The sequence below is a fragment of the Myotis lucifugus genome, unplaced genomic scaffold (assembly GCF_000147115.1).
Source record: "Myotis lucifugus unplaced genomic scaffold, Myoluc2.0 scaffold_38, whole genome shotgun sequence".
NCBI lineage: Eukaryota > Metazoa > Chordata > Mammalia > Chiroptera > Vespertilionidae > Myotis > Myotis lucifugus.
In genome coordinates this window covers 6,037,318-6,054,143 of record NW_005871086.1, presented here as the reverse complement: position 1 = coordinate 6,054,143, position 16,826 = coordinate 6,037,318, and positions in this window count along the sequence as shown.

Sequence of the window (16,826 nt, the reverse complement as noted above, 5' to 3'; positions counted from 1 at the left end):
GTGGGACACAACCTTGGCTGACCATTCGATGCCCAGACCTGCAATTCTTGGAGGACTTCATAAACAACACAATGACTGAGAAAGACTGTGCATCACACACCTCCTCAGCATGTGCTAACCAACATGTTCCTGTACCTGAGCCCCCTGGAATCACTATTTCTCAGTCCTGTTCCCAGCCCTTGGTACTTGTGAATGTCAACTTTTTTGGACCTAGGTGTCTTTGCAGATATAAGCAAGATAAGATCATACTGGATCAGAGGGTGAACCTAACCCAATACTACTTTATAAGAAAAGAAGAGACACAGAGTGAGCAGGCCATGGGACAACAGAGGCAGGGATTGAGGGATCCACCAAGAAGCCAAGGAACTCCAAAGATTGCCAGGAACCATCAGGAGCTGAAGAGCTATGGAAGGGTTTTCCCCTCGGGCCTTCAGAGAGAGTGTGGCCCTGCCAACAACTTGATTCCGGATTTTTGGCCTTCAGTACTGTGAAACAACACATTTCTGTTGTTTTAAGCCACCTAGTCTGTGGCATTTTATTACAGCAGCCCTAGGATACTAATACACTGTCCATAAATTATATTTTGGTTAAATCAGCCCACATTCGTTACTCTTGTTTGCCACTAGGCATTCTATCTAATATACCGAGTAATGATCTATATAATCTTGTGTGATTTGTGTATATTATGAAACTTAAAAAATTCTAAACAGGAATATGTTTAGATAAAAATAGTTAATTTTTTTTTTTCGTGAAGAACAGGAAGTACAAAAGTAAAATTAAAAACACACACACAAAAAACAGCTGAGAACTTCAGATACAACACTGCAGGGCAGTACAATCCTGAAGGGTACCAAAACATTTTTTTGTTGCTCATGACAACAATTTAGTGAAAGCCAATCAGGGATTGCCTTCAAAATATTCCAAAATAGGCTATCCTTTACATAGAAAAAGTCTTCTTTATGTTATGATTGCTTTCCAAGACATATTACATTATGATAAACAATGATGTACATTGTTTTGACAATCAGAGTATTTATAAATGAGAAACTGATTTGCCTGCAGTGATGAAATGAATTGTAAAAAAAAAAAAGCATTAACAATGATGATATCATTTAAAATGTGTTTAGGAATTGTGTTACAGTTTTGCTTTTAAAAAAAAAAATCAGGAGGAAAAAAAAGTGCCAAAAGGCATTTATTTTAGAGTAACAAGCATGTGACAGGTCGCATTGGAAGAGCTCACTCACAAACCCAAAGGTAGAGCTGGCTTGTTTCTGCTGTACCATGTTTATCTGACCTCCTAGCTCTGGTATCAAGATATTCTACTCGTGTTTTTAACTTCGGGCGTGGGGCAACGTCACCAACTTTCGCCACTATTGTGCCCAGGTTCTTGGAGTGGGAGTGGTGATTTCACCAGTTTAAAGGGGGTTATGTAGCAATCTGGACCCAGGACCTAAGGATCTGTGTGTCTGGCATGGAATGCCTACTTGATTAGTCAGAACCAAAATTCAAGGTGAAACAGAAATTAGGACAGCTTTCCTCCATTCACAAGTGACAAAACAAAACAAAACAAAAACCCAACAGCTCAGATAACCTCCTGGAATAAAGGTGTCTGAAGTGAAGAAGTATTACTAACAGTCATGGGAAGATTATTTATACCAAAATTTCCAGGGAGTTCTATTGGGGCTTGAAGGTGGATGCCACAGTGAGGGATACATGGGGAGGTTCACTAGCTGCTTGCACAGAGCCCGGCAGTTTGGCACGTCCCTTGATGAGCGTCAGGTAGAGCCTTCAGATTTGCAGGCCCTGACATCGGTTGTGCTCAGCCCCCTGAGATGGGTTTGTTCCGTGTGAAGAGACTCACATGAATCCAACTTATGTGAGTCCGATACATAAACCCAAATGCACATTTACTTAATTCAAATACAAAAATGTAAACTTGAGAAGACCAGATAGGTTTGTTTTCTCACCAGCAAAGAGAAATCTAAATGAGAATCCAAATTGTCACGAGAAAGACAGTTACTTGTGCGGGATCAGAACACAGAGCTTAGTTATGCAATTCAGATTTCAATGACCTTGCTAGCCCTAGGCATTCCCCTCCCAAGGGCCACTTCTTTCTCTAGATGTTTCAGTGCCACTGGTAAAGCGGCTGTTTCTGACATGTGGTCACCATCCTGATCTTTAGGCTGGGAGAACCTTGTAGTCACCTATTAACACATTATTTACCTACAAAACGATTTTATGTCATGTAATATTTTAAAGGTCCCAACTTAATAAATTCTGGTTTGAAGGAAACCTTGCTTTTGCCTTGTGTACCATTTCCTGGCACCGAGCTTCTGGAAGTGTCCCTGCATCTTCTCATTGCTCACAAGGAAACTGCACCGTGAACATAGCTCTGAGTTACTTGAGCATCGAGGCTAAGTCTTACTGATGTGCACCGGCCTGTGGTGAATGTTTGTTGAGTGAATGAGTGTGAGTGATCAGAGCTGCTGACCTTTTCTGAACTGGACATGAAGTCACAGAGAGCACTGATCCATTGAGGTTTTCCTGCCCATTGCTTTCTAATAATCAGTAACACTTTTAAAAAATTAAATCAAATCTTTGCTCATGAGTAACTTTCAAGCTCCTATTGTGTCAGACATATTCAGTTCACAGTGAAGAAGTGCACTGACCGTTTGAATTTGTCATTTAATTTGAAGAATTTAGATTGTTTTTCTTCCTAGGCATGTTAGGCAAAAAAGTAGGGCACTGATCCTGAAAAAAATGGTCAATAATTCCAACTCTGAGTCACTATTACATTTTATTCTGCTGTTTATCTCAGGACAAGCAGCTCCCCGTTAGAGAACAATCCTACTGGTCTCCCTAAGGTCTGAGTCCATGAACAGACACATTTCTGCATGTTTTTCATGAGCAGGGCATTACAATAATTGTAGTGGGTGCTACAGATAATTATTATGTGTTCTTCAACTTGTGTCATCTTACATACAAATTGAAAACCTAACATTTATAAAAGTTAGCTACCATTACAAGGCAGTCCTGAGAAGTACAAAATGGTGGAAAAGTCATCAATGACCACTGGGGAAGTTGGAGAATTCTTCAGGGGCTTCATGAAAACTTTGTATTCTTCTCATCTTAAATTTCTTTTGTCCACAAAAATTATTATTATTTTATATTTTATTGATTTTTTTAAAGAGAGGAAGGGAGAGGGATAGAGAGTTAGAAACATCGATGAGAGAGAAGCATCAATCAGCTGCCTCCTGCACATACCCTACTGGGATGTGTCCGCAACCAAGGTACATGCCCATGCCTGGAATCAAACCTGGGACCCTTCAGTCCCCAGGCTGACACTCTATCTACTGAGCCAAACCGGCTAGGGCCACAAAATTATTTAATGTGCAAAGCTGCTCTACTCTCTTCGATTATATCATATACTGTGAACTTTTGAGCCAAGTAGGTGGCAAGGCCAACTTCTCTAACTGTAGTCTCCTCTAGGGGCCTTATAGATCAATGGCTTGCCAATCCATGTCTCCAACACTGCCTGCCCTTTGACCTCTGGAAATGACATGGACTGTTAGCTTGACACCTGCTCTTGATTGTGTTCTAATGGGGTCTCAAAACTAATATATTCAAATCAGACTCTAGATTTCTACTCCATCCTTCTCTTCATCACCATCACTGCCCAAGCCTTCCCCAGCTCTGTGAATGGTATCACCATCTAACCACTCAACCAAGAAAAAATCTTGAAGCCACTCTTGAGTCTCCCCTTACCTTTCCTCTTCCTTTCCTGACCAATCGATCTATAAGCCCTTTAAGTTCTAGATCCAAATTATATCCCTTATCTATCCACTTCCACCACCCTAGTCCAAGCTACCAAAATTTCTTATCCAGTCTTTTTTTTTCTTTTAATCTTTTTATTTTGTTTATTGTGATAAATATAAATATCATAAAATTTACCATTTCAACCATTTTAAAGTGTACAGTTTAGTGGCATTAGTACATTCACATTGTTGCAACCATTACCACCATTCATCTTCACAACATTTCTATCTTCATAAAGTGTAACTTTTTACCCATTAAACAATAATTCCCTGTTGTCCCTGACCCCTGTCCTTGGCAACCACCATTCTATTTTCTGTCTTTACTAGAGGCCTGATGCACGAAATTCATGCAAGGGCCTTGGCCCAGGCCCCTGCCCACCTCCGCCCACCACTGCCACTGCCACTGCCACTGGTTCGGCCCCCACCCACCATGGCTTTGTCTGGAAGGAAGGACGTCCAGAAGGATGTCCAGTCTAATTAGCATATTATGCTTTTTTTTTAAAATTAAATCTTTATTGTTCTGATTACATTTGTTCCTCTTTTTTTCCCATAACTCCCCTTCTCCCAGTTCCCGCCCCACCCTCCGCCGTCACTCCCCACCCACTGTCCTCATCCATAGGTGCACGATTTTTGTCCATTCTCTTCCCGCATCTCCCATTTCCCTTCCCCCCCCCCAAGAATAGTCAGTCCATTCCCCTTCTATGTCCCTGATTCATTGTAATCACCAGTTCATTCTGTACATCAGATTATTTATTCACTTGATTCTTAGATTCACTTGTTGCTAGATGCATGTTTGTTGTTCACAATTTGTATCTTTACCTTTTTCTTCTTCCTCTTCTTAAAGGAAACCTTTCAGCATTTCGTATAATACTGGTTTAGTGGTGATGAAGTCCTTTAGCTTTTCCTTATCTGTGAAGCTCTTTATCTGACCTTCAATTCTGAATGATAGCTTTGCTGGATAAAGTAATCTTGGTTGTAGGTTCTTGGTATTCAGTACTTTGAATATTTCTTGCCATTCCCTTCTGGCCTGCAAAGTTTCTGTTGAGAAATCAGCTGACAGTCGTATGGGTATTCCCTTGTAGGTAATTGAGTCTCTTTCTCTTGCTGCTTTTAAGATTCTCTCTTTGTCTTTTGCTCTTGGCATTTTAATGATGATGTGTCTTGGTGTGGTCCTCTTTGGATTCCTTTTGTTTGGGGTTCTCTTCGCTTCTTGGACCTGTAAGTCCATTTCTTTCACCAGGTGGGGGAAGTTTTCTGCCATTATTTCTTCAAATAGGTTTTCAATATCTTGCTGTCTCTCATCTTCTGGCACCCCTATTATTCTGATATTAGTGCACTTGAAGCTGTCCCAGAGGCTCCTTACACTATCTTCACACTTTCGGATTCTTTTTTCATTTTGCTTTTCCAGTTGGGTGTTTTTTGTCGAATCTTTGGTTTGATTCTTGTGCTCCTCTGGTCTGCTATTGGGTATAATATTCTTTATTTCAGTCCGTGTATGCTTACTTTCTAATTTCTTTATCGTAGCATCGAGGGTCTCATTAGTTTTCGTGAGGCTCTGCTCAAGTTTATAGCAAGCCCTCAAAATTGCGATTCTTAGCTCCATATCCTCCATTTCTGTCATGTTTTTTTGTCTCCGCATCTTTTATGCTTTCTTGGTGCACCCCCTTGTGGTCTTTGTGCGCAATCTTGTTCTAGCCAAGCCTTAATTGTTGTAGTTAACACTAGAGGGATTTGACCACCAGGCCGACTGGCTCTAGCATATTATGCTTTTATTATATACATAAATCTGATTATTCTAGTGTAGAGAGTGCCTGGGAAGGCACATGGGCATTTCTTTAATTATTGTCAGCTGAATCAAGTGGCGTTGGCAAAGCCTCATCCTGGAAACATGCTTTGCCAAAAGGCAGGAGTGTTGTCAGTTTGACCTTCACCCCAGATGCCAGGGGGTGGGTTTTGTTATTTAAATCCAGCCAAGCACCAGGAATGAATACAACTCAGGCCCCCCCAAGAATGCGCATAATCTCCTTTGTCTTGACTTTTAGTAAAACTTCCTGTCTTTTTCTGTATAAAGTAAACACGCTGTATTGGTTCTGGGTCCCTGTCCCTGTCTCTCCATCAGAGGACAGTGGTCCCACCTGGCCCCAGCTTTTTCCTTCTATCTCTGTGTCTGTCTCTGGACTGCTTTCTGGCTGCGAGAAGAGAGAAATATTTACACTCTAGGTACCTCATATAAGAGGAAGCATGCAGTACTTTTCCTCTTTTGACTGGGTTATTTCACTTTGCATAATGTCCTCAAGGTTCATGCAGGATGTAGCATGTGTCAGAATTTGCTTCTTTTATAAGACTGATTAATATTCCATTGTATGGATGTACCACCTTTGTTTATCCATTCATTTACTGATAGACACCGGTTGCTTCCACCTGTTGAATATTGGGAATAATGCTGCTTCTTGCCTGATTTTTGCTCTCTCTCTTTCCCCCTAAAATCTATTTGCCCATAGAAGCCAGAGTAATCTTTTAAAATGTAAATCAGATCATGTCACTTCTCCGCTTAATATGCTCCAATGGCTTCCAGTTGCACTCAGTGAAATCAAAACACCACACAGCCTATCCCTGTCCATGTACTGCCCGCTCCTTCCCTGCTCATTATATCTGGCCACAGGCCTGTTTGTCATTTTCAAGCAAAACAAACTGCTCCTGCCTGAGGCCTTCACCTGCTTGTCCCCTCAATATGGACTGCTCAGCCCCTGGAGTTTTGTAGGAACAGCTCCTTCTTCTCACATCCCCTTCTTGGGGCACATAATCTAAAGCGCCCCTCGCCCAATCGTGTTGCTCTGTCACATCTCTCCATTCCCTTTTCCCTGTAGTAGCCTTATCACTACTGGAAATTGACCTGTTCCTTGATTGATTTACATACTTATTCTGTCTCCCTATTTTAGTCTGTGCCACCATGCATACCTCTGCTGACCAGAGGACAGGATAATGCTGGAAGTGACCCGAGGAACTGAAAAGCAGTGAATCCAACAATGACAAAGGGAGCTGGCTGCTTCTCTTCACTCATTTGTGGTGTAGTGTGTTAATTTTCCAGTTGCAGTACCTGGGCATTTGCAAAAGGGCACATCATACTTCAGCTATTGAATGTTTTCTGTGATGATGGTGCCTGGACTACAGTAGCATGTTACTGCCAGTTTGAGACTAAACATCTGAAAAGTGAGAATGTCCCTTGGATGTACTTAAGACATTACAGATCAATATGTTTGGAGAGACATGTCAAAACCATTGTGTAATTTGTATTAAATGACTGTGGACACTCATAGGTGGTACCTATAGATCCTTGCTCTTATTGATCACATACTACTGTCAGGGGAAAAATGGTACACACACTCTTAAGCTGTGCGTAATTTATTTATAAATTATTTATATGTATAGTAAAATATTGGATAATATTGACAAGATTGATAAACTATATGAAATATTAGTAAAATTAAGATTTTTAAGATAAAAAAATAGAGGCTCCAATTCACTCTGCCTACATATACTCTCTTGAGTCCACTGCCCTGATCCTGGACCATGAAGTGTGTCAATGGCTAAGCTCTCCTCACTGTCCCTGGTCAATCTTCCATCAATAATCTTTGTGAGGGCACAGACTAGCTCAGCCGCCAATGCCTCTCCTTGAAATGCAGGGAGAACCCTCAATGGTCTCTGGTATGATCTACTAGTTCTTCTTGAGTGAAGTTAATATTCTAGATTTAATTTCTTTAGACTTTTGTGGTGTGTATAATAGGCTTTGCTTTTTAATTTACAGAGAGAGGAAGGGAGAGGGATAGAGCGATAGAAACATTGATGAGAGAGAAACACTGTTTGGCTGCCTTCTGCATGCCCTCTATTGGGGATCTAGCCCACAACCTGGGCATGTGTCCTGACTGGGAATTGAACCAGTAACCTCCTCATTCATGGGTTGATACTCAACCATTGAGTCACACCAGCAGGGCTTAATTTTTTTTTTAATCAAAGGCCCTTTGTTTTCCTGTATGGAACAAAGGCAAGATTCATTGAAGTGTACATTAAGTGGACTGTAAGTTGCTAAGTTTTGTTGAAAGTCATGGTGTTTGGGATAGCAGTGGTCATTTGCTCAATAAATTGATTTTCCAGTTTATTGTTTTAAATGAAGAAAGAAAAAGGAGGTTCTATACCTCACAGAATTAGAATTATTACTGTGACCAGATCATCTGAATAGTTTCCACCAAATTGAAAATTTCCTTTTCCCATGAGCTTTTGTAAGAGTATTTTGCCATTTCAAGTGGAGGAAGAGAAGAAAAAGCAAAGCTCCCTTTATGGGAAGCTAGGTCTGTTCTTGGCTTTGTCTCTCTCCCTTTTTAATGTTTATTTATTTTATTTTATTTTTTTATTTCGGAGAGAGAAAGGGAGATGAAGAGAGGAATACAAACATCAATGACGAGAGAGAATCATTGATGGGCTGCCTCCTGTATGCCCCCAACTAAGGACTGAGCCCGAAATCCTGGTATGTGCCTTGACCTGGAATCAAACTGTGACCTTCTGGTTCATAGGTCAATGCTCAACCACTAAGCCATGCTGGCTTAGAGCAATCTTGATGTGTCTCTTGGGGCTGGGGCTGCGGTTCTCTTCCCCTGAGGAAATATATGGTTGTCTAGGGGACAGAGGACACCTGAATAAAAGTAATGTTGGGGTGGAAAGGAGGTCTGGTGATGGTGAAGGATGTTGGGTAGGCAATTAACAAAACAACTCCAGCAGATATTATTATACATGCATATACTAGTGAGTAGAAGAAACTTAAATGAAATAGTTAATACTTATTACTTGCTTTTTACATACCAGGTATTATTCTAAGATAGAAATGGGATTCTGTAATATCATCAGGGCATTGTCTAGCATACTTTGAAGTAATGTAGATTTGGGGATCCCATATGGTTATTAGGGGTCATTAAAATTTACAAAGCCTCCTATTTCATAGATTCTGATATAATACATGCCAATTAAATACTTTTAAAAATATATTTGTTATTAATTTCAGAGAGAAAAGGAGAGGGAGAGAGAGAGAAAAAAAAACATCAATGATGAGAGAAATCATTGATCAGCTGCCTCCTGCATGGCCCCTACTGGGGATTGAGCACACAACCCGGGCATGTGCCCTTGACCGGAATCGAACCAGGGACCTTTCAGTCTGCAGGCCGACACTCTATCCACTGAGCCAAACTGGCTAGGGCAAATATTTGTTGAGCTGTGTTAAATGAATATTTTGTACAAATCTAAAGCAAGATATATTTTTTGCTTCTTTTTGCTTCAATATGATTTTCTCATCTAAATTTTGACTTTAAACAATATATATATATTTAAGTAGAGTTCGTATAGAGAAGTTAGAATGCTTAATATTTTATAGTTCATAAGGTGAATCAGGGAAAATATTAATTTATAAGCCATCAGAACATTACCAACATTTAAAGAACAAATTCACTTGAAACTATTATCTGTTTTAAATTTTTTTATTTATTGGCATTTTTGTTGTCATTGAGGCATAATTTAGAAACAGTACACCCTTTTTTGGTGCACAGTTCTATGAATTTTGACAAATTTATACAGTGTGCAACCACCACCAGAATTAAGACAGAATCTTTTCAATATCTTAGAAAGTTCTCCCATGGCCATTTGTAGTCAGTTTTGTCCTCTCTATTCCAACCCCTGGCAGTAATTGCTTTGATTTCTGTCCTATAGTTTTGTCTTTTCCAGAATATACAGCATATAGACATTTAAGTCTAGCTCCTTTCACTTAGCAAAATTCTTTTGAGATTTATCCATGCTGTGGTTCATTTTTATTGCTGAATAGTATTCTATTATATGGACATACCATTCATATGTTGTTTTACATTCATAAATTGGTGAACATTTGGTTCATTGCTAGCTTTTGGCAATTATGAATAACAATGCTATATAAATATTTATGAAGAGGTTTTTGTGAAAACATTCATCTTCACTTTCCTTAGGTAAGTGTCTAATGGTGGAATGGCTGGGTTATATGGTATGTATTTAATTTTGTATTCCCATCAGCAATGTAGGAGGATTTCAGTTGCTCCACATCCTCCCCCAACATATGGTAATGTCATTTTTATTTGAGTTATTATAATAGGTATAGTGGAATCTCATTGTACTTTTTATTTGCATATCCCTAATGACTAATAATGCTGAGCATCTTTTTATTTGCTTATATGGCATATCTTTTCATTGGTGATATGACCATTCAAATTTTTTCCAAACTTTAAAAAAAATTTTTTTTTAATATTAAGTTTTGAGAATTTTAAAATATTCTGGATACAAGTTCTTATCAAATGGGATTCACAAATATACTCTACTCTGTGATTTGTGCTTTCATTTTTTTAACCACGTCTTTAGGAGATTAATCTATTTTTAAAGCTCAAATTTTTATATTCTAGGTCTGGGGGAAATAAAAACAATTTATTTTATGCTTGCTTGAAGATTGCTTACATGCAGGATTAGCTAAAATGTCATTTTAAAACCCAAAAGGCCATGATAATTTTTACAACAAAATTTTCTCTGAAATCCTGAAAAAAATGGAAAGCAACACAAACATTAAGGCTTTCTAAACAACTAAAATTATGAGCTATGTTAGTTCTGATATTCATAATTATTATCTTTAGGTTTGCAGCATGAGTACTACTTGTAATAGAAAATTAACTTATAGACCAATGTTCATGAACTTTTCCTTATGGCTCATTATAACACCATTATAATTGTCAGGTAAACCTACAAAAAATTACCATGAGTGTGATCCAATGAGCCCGTGGGATAATGTCATATTAATTAATAGAGTGTTAAGTCAAACTCTATCTTTTGTTATATAATATTTGGAGATTTTACTCTACTCGTTGAGATAGGCTAGACTGATGTGATGCTAACAACCCCCAAGTCTCATTGGCTGAACACATAAAAGTCTATTTGTGGGATGGTGGTTGCTCTAGTCCAGTGATGGCGAACCTATGACACGCGTGTCAGAGGTGACACACGAACTCATTTTTTTAGTTGATTTTTCTTTGTTAAATGGTATTTAAATATATAAAATAAATATCAAAAATATAAGTCTTTGTTTTACTATGGTTGCAAAGATCAAAAAATTTCTATATGTGACACGGCACCAGAGTTAAGTTAGGGTTTTTCAAAATGCTGACACGCCGAGCTCAAAAGGTTCCCCATCACTGGTCTAGTCTCTCAGAGCTCCTGATGGAGGCTCCGCCTCTGGGACTTTGGGTGAGGGGCACAGCAGGGAAAAGAGAGAATGGAGAATCCTGCAGGGCTGTCCTGCCTCCTTGACAGAGGTCTCATCCACTCACATTTCATTAGCCAGAACTGATAGCACGACAGCCCTGTGTCATCATGGGGGCTGGACAGTGCAGCCACCCGCACATTCAAGGAGTCAAGCAGAATTGAACATTGGTGAGCACTGGTAAAGCTTATCGCATCTTCTAAAATAGCATAACAGGTAAGTTATAGCCACATTATTTAAGTTATAGCCACATTATTTAAATTAGAGACACATGTTGAGGTAGTTTTACTTATTGGCTGGGAGACGGACAAATCACTTAGCCTCCATGAGCCTCAAGGACCCCGTTTGGAAAAGGGGTAATAGTGATAGCTAACGTTTATCCAGTTTATACTAGGAGCCAGGTTCTGTTATAAGTACTTGACATGTATTAAATGCTTTAATCTTTAAAATATTTTTTATTGATTACTTTTGAGACAGAGAGAGAGAGAGAGAGAGAGAGGAATATCAACTCGTTGTTCCACTTTTTCATGCACTCCCTGGCTGACTCCTGTATGAACCCGCAACCTTGGTGCATTGGGAGGATGCTCTAACCAACTGAGCCACCCGGCCAGGGCTTAAATGCTTTAATCTTCACAACTCTTATGCAGGCGAAATGTATTATCACTATTGTTATGGATGAGGCAGTCTGAAAGTTGGTTCTGTGAATGGAACCCAGGCATGGGCACTGGTGCTGCTGGGCTGCATGACTCGTCTCTAACTCCATTATTGGAGGCAATGGTCCTGTTGGGATTAGATGCGTATCAGGTGCCCAGCGTCATAGGAGCAGTCCTTGCCATTCTAGTATTTTATACATGCTGTCAGAGTTAGAAAAATTTGGCTAATGCATTCAATTGAATAATTGAGTGAAAATGGTGTTGTTCTGTGGAGGTAGGGTATGGAGAGGGAGGTGGGAAGGGTTATTCCAAAATGATTCTGTATCTGGCTAAGAGTTTCTATCCGTAGTTCTCGAAGGGGGCCCTTTGCTCCCTAGAACTCATTTTCCATTTTGATCTCCATATTAATAATTATGTCCCTAGAGACTTCAATTCTGACAGAGACACCTGACAGATTTTCAGAGTTCTCCATATAATGCACTTGATGGGGGTGCTCCGAGGGGAAGTAGCTCCCATCCTGGCCCTCTGAGCGTTTCCTGTTGCTTGGGGAGCAGTGTTTTGGGGTCTGTCTTGAGCAATCAGCAACTGTTAGACATTTCCACCAAATCACTCGCTCAGTGCAGTATAAGAAATCACCAAGCCCCCTGATGTAGGGATTCCAAAGACCCCTTTGCTAATTAGGAATGCCTTTGGGTGCAAGTAACAGATCACCTAAGAGTGAAACAAGAGGACTTTGGCGGTGCTGACCTGGGCTCAGTGGCTTCGTTACTTCCTGCTCTGGTGGTTTCTTAGCCTTTTCCTCGAGTTCACAAGATGGATACTGCAGCTTTAACCATCATCCCCTCATAGCAGAAGGAAGGGGTTGGCAGAAAGGCGGTTTTCCTTTTGTCAGGGAAGAAACCTCACAATAGGTGTTTCCTTATCTCTTATTGGCTGCACTGGCACTGCACGCTCATCACCGGGCCAGTCCACCTCTGCTGTGATAAAGCACCTCCTCCAATTCCTGATAAAAAGTCTCTGTCAAAAAAGATGAAGGGGTGTGTGTGTGTGTGTGTGTGTGTGTGTGTGTGTGTGAGAGAGAGAGAGAGAGAGAGAGAGAGAGAGAGAGGTCTTTATGTGGAAAATATTTTTTTTGCCATGTCCTTTCCCCTGTAGACCACTCTCTATATGGATCTGCATTCTGAAAGCCTATTAGCTGCTCTGCAACTGACCCCAGAGCCCTCCTAGGGTGGCAACCTGGACTCCCATCCTAGATGGGGAGGCCCTATCTGGCTGTCTCCAGTGAGCCTCCGATTGCAGTATATGGAAGAGTTAGGGCTTCTGCAGTGGCTGAGATGCCCCGTCCGTGGGTGACTGTGTAATTGGACTTCAGTGCATTGCAAACCCGGTTTCAGGTAATAATCAGCTCAAGCCATTTCAGGATACTTTGTGTCAGGCTTTATGTTTTTAACAAGATGTAACACCAGGTTGAGCCAGATGCAAATGAATTTGAAATTTTCAAAGCCAGTTAATGAAAGCATCTGAATTATCTGTAGACCACGCAGCCTGCAGTGCCACAGTGCATTGCAAAGCTATTTTCAAGGGCTGAGACTTCTGTTCTGCCAAACTTTTATAATTTGTGGGTAAAAAAAGGATAGTATTTTTGCTCTTAAATCCTCCCATTCATAGTTTACGCAACACGTGGGCCAGAGGAGGGGCCCTGAGGGCACCAGGCAACTCTGCAACGCACACCCACACACCCGCACACCCGCAATTCCCTCTCCGTTGTTCTGACTCTTTAGTCGAGGTTGGAGCTGTGAGGCAGCACTACTAGGGCGCTTCCTGGGATGTCAGTTTGCTATCTGTTCAGTGTCCTATGCGAAACTGTTAGAAACTGGGAAAAACCATATTCTGGTGTTGATCTCAGGTCAGCTTGGGCAACTGATAGTACAATTGAATTTTCATGATGGGGTGAACACACATTTTTAAAAAAATATATTTTATTGATTTTTTACAGAGAGGAAGGGAGAGGGATAGAGTTAGAAACATCGATGAGAGAGAAACATGGTTCAGCTGCCTCCTGCACACCCCCTACTGGGGATGTGCCCACAACCAAGGTACATGCCCTTGACCAGAATCGAACCTGGGACCCTTCAGTCCACAGGTCGGTGCTCTATCCACTGAGCCAAACCGGTTAGGGAGACACACATTTTAATATTTATTTTAAAAAATGTTTTCAGATAACAAACTGCAGTATGGAGAGAGAAATCATTCTCTCCAGAATAAGCATCTCCCCAAGTTTCCTTTATGGTTGAAAAGTAAACAAATAAGCAACTTCTACAAGAAGAGCTCCACCAGTCAACTCCTCTGCAGACAGACCCAGAGCACTCACTCGCCCACCTGGCGGGGTGTTGGGGGCTAGTGAGCTGTTTGCAAAGCGCTCTAGCTCCCGGATGAAAGCTCTAGCTCCCGGATGAAAGGAGCCACACGCTCCGGGCCCAGCACTAACTGCTACACTGTTTTCTGCTGCCAAGGAGAATCTGATCCCAGATCTGCTTCCAACTTCTCCGAAGACTGGCCTGTGTTTGGAGAGGGGAACATCAGTACTCACAGTTGTTTAAAACTTGTTCGGCTCGCCTGTGATCTAATGCAGTTGATGTTCAGGGGTGGTGTGCTGGGGAGAGTCATGCCGCCCACATAGTGTCACAATCATCCATCAGAGGAAGAATCCAGGAGTGAACTAGCGATTCCCCCAAATTCCTTCTTCTTTTTGTTTTTTGTTTAAGATCAAATTCAAACAGCATTTTATGCCCCCCCCCCCCCCCCACTGAATTAACAATGGCTTGGAGAAGGTATTTCAATCCCCTTAAAGAGACCTTTTATATTATGACAACCCCCTCATCTTTCGGTAAAGGCCTTCAATCGGAGGTAGACGTGGAAGTGCCTGCTGGTGCCTGCGCTTCGTGCTACCTCCGCCACCGCTGCAGAAGGTGTATTTACGCAAAGGCCACGGTCACTACCCAAAGAAACGCGGGCTCACTGCCTCTGAGCGCACTCTCTGAGCAGAGGAATGTTAAACTACACATCTGTTTGCAAAAACAATCAACTAAACAAGCCCACTCTCGAAGGAGGGCCTTGTTCTGTCTCTTAACTTTTGCAAAGTGGCTTTTTCTAAACGAGCTTGAGAAAAGCAGTAATAGGCCAAGGTACTCACGTTATACTGGTTTCTGTGTTAACATAGAAAGTGCACATTTTGATGGTGTATATCTTTTATTAAATAGATCCTTCTATGGCAGTAGTAATCTTTATATCATGTGTAATGCAAGCTATCATGTATGAGGATGCAGGTTTTATTAGAGCTGTGACTTAGGGTGTGATGAGCACTAACCTTTTTTTAAACCTCGTACTGACACCTTTGTGATGGGCGATATTTAGATTTTACCGAAGCGTTTGGAGAGCTTGGTTATCTGCAGGTGCCGAACCAGGAATCGCAGCCTGCTGTCAACAAGCATGTGTAAGCCGCCAGGCTCTCCTGCTACAGTTCTAGAATATTATATGCTCAGGGAAGCTCACACTCGATTGTTGGTTTAAATATTATCCTTATATATGCAAGAAAATGAAACTAGACCACCAACTTACACCATACACAAGAATAAACTCAAAATGGATAAAGGACTTAAATGTACGACAGGAAACCGTAAAAATTCTAGAAGAATACAAAGGCAACAAAATCTCAGACTTATGCCAAAACAATTTCTTCACTGATACAGCTCCTAGGGCAGTTGAAACTAAAGAGAAACTGAACAAATGGGACTACATCAAAATAAAAAGCTTCTGCACAGCAAAAGAAACCATCAACAAAACAACAAGAAAACCCACCTCTTGGGAAAACATATTTGCCAACGTCATATCTGATAAGGGCTTAATCTCCAAAATTTATAGGGAACTCATACAACTTAACAAAAAGAAGATAAACAATCCAATCAAAAAATGGGCAAAGGATCTAAATAGACACCTTTCAAAAGAGGACATTCAGAAAGCCAAGAGACATATGAAAACATGCTCAAAGTCACTAATCATCCGAGAGATGCAAATCAAAACAACAATGAGGTACCATCTCACACCTGTCAGAATGGCCATCATCAACAAATCAACAAACGACAAGTGCTGGAGAGGATGTGGAGAAAAAGGAACACTTGTGCACTGCTGGTGGGAATGCAGACTGGTGCAGCCACTATGGAAGGCAGTATGGAGGTTCCTCAAAAAATTGGAAATGGAACTCCCATTTGACCCTGTGATCCCACTACTAGGAATATATCCCAAGAAACCAGAAACACCTATCAGAAAGGATATATGTAACCAGATGTTCGTAGCAGCACAATTCACCATAGCTAAGATCTGGAAACAGCCTAAGTGCCCATCAGTAGATGAATGGATTAGAAAACTGTGGTACATCTACACGATGGAATACTATGCTGCTGTTAAAAAGAAGGAACTCCTACCATTTGCAACATCATGGATGGAACTGGAGAGCATTATGCTAAGTGAAACAAGCCAGTCAATGAAGGAAAAATACCACATGATCTCACTCATTCATGGATAATAAAGACCACTACAAACTTTTGAACAATAATAGATACAGAGGCAGAGCTGCCTCAAACTGATTGCCAAACTGCAGTGGGAAGGCCAGAGAGAGTTGGGGGGCAGGAGGGAGGGGAGTAAGAGATCAACCGAAGGACTTGTATGCATGCATATAAGCATAACTAATGGACATAAGACACTGGGGGGTAAGGGAGGGTAGGGGTGTGTCAAGGGCGGGGGGGGAAAAAAGGACACTTATGTAATACCCCTTGTAATACTTTAAGCGAAAAATAAAAAAATATTAAAAAAATAAATACATAAATTACTAACATAAATATTATCCTTACAGGAAGAGAAGACGGTAAGTATAACATCTGTGGATGTCCCCCCCACCCACCCTAATTCAAGCTGCCAAAAAAAAAACAACATGCCCTGCACCTAGTACCATGACAGCAGTCTATGTAAAGTCATATAGACAGTCCT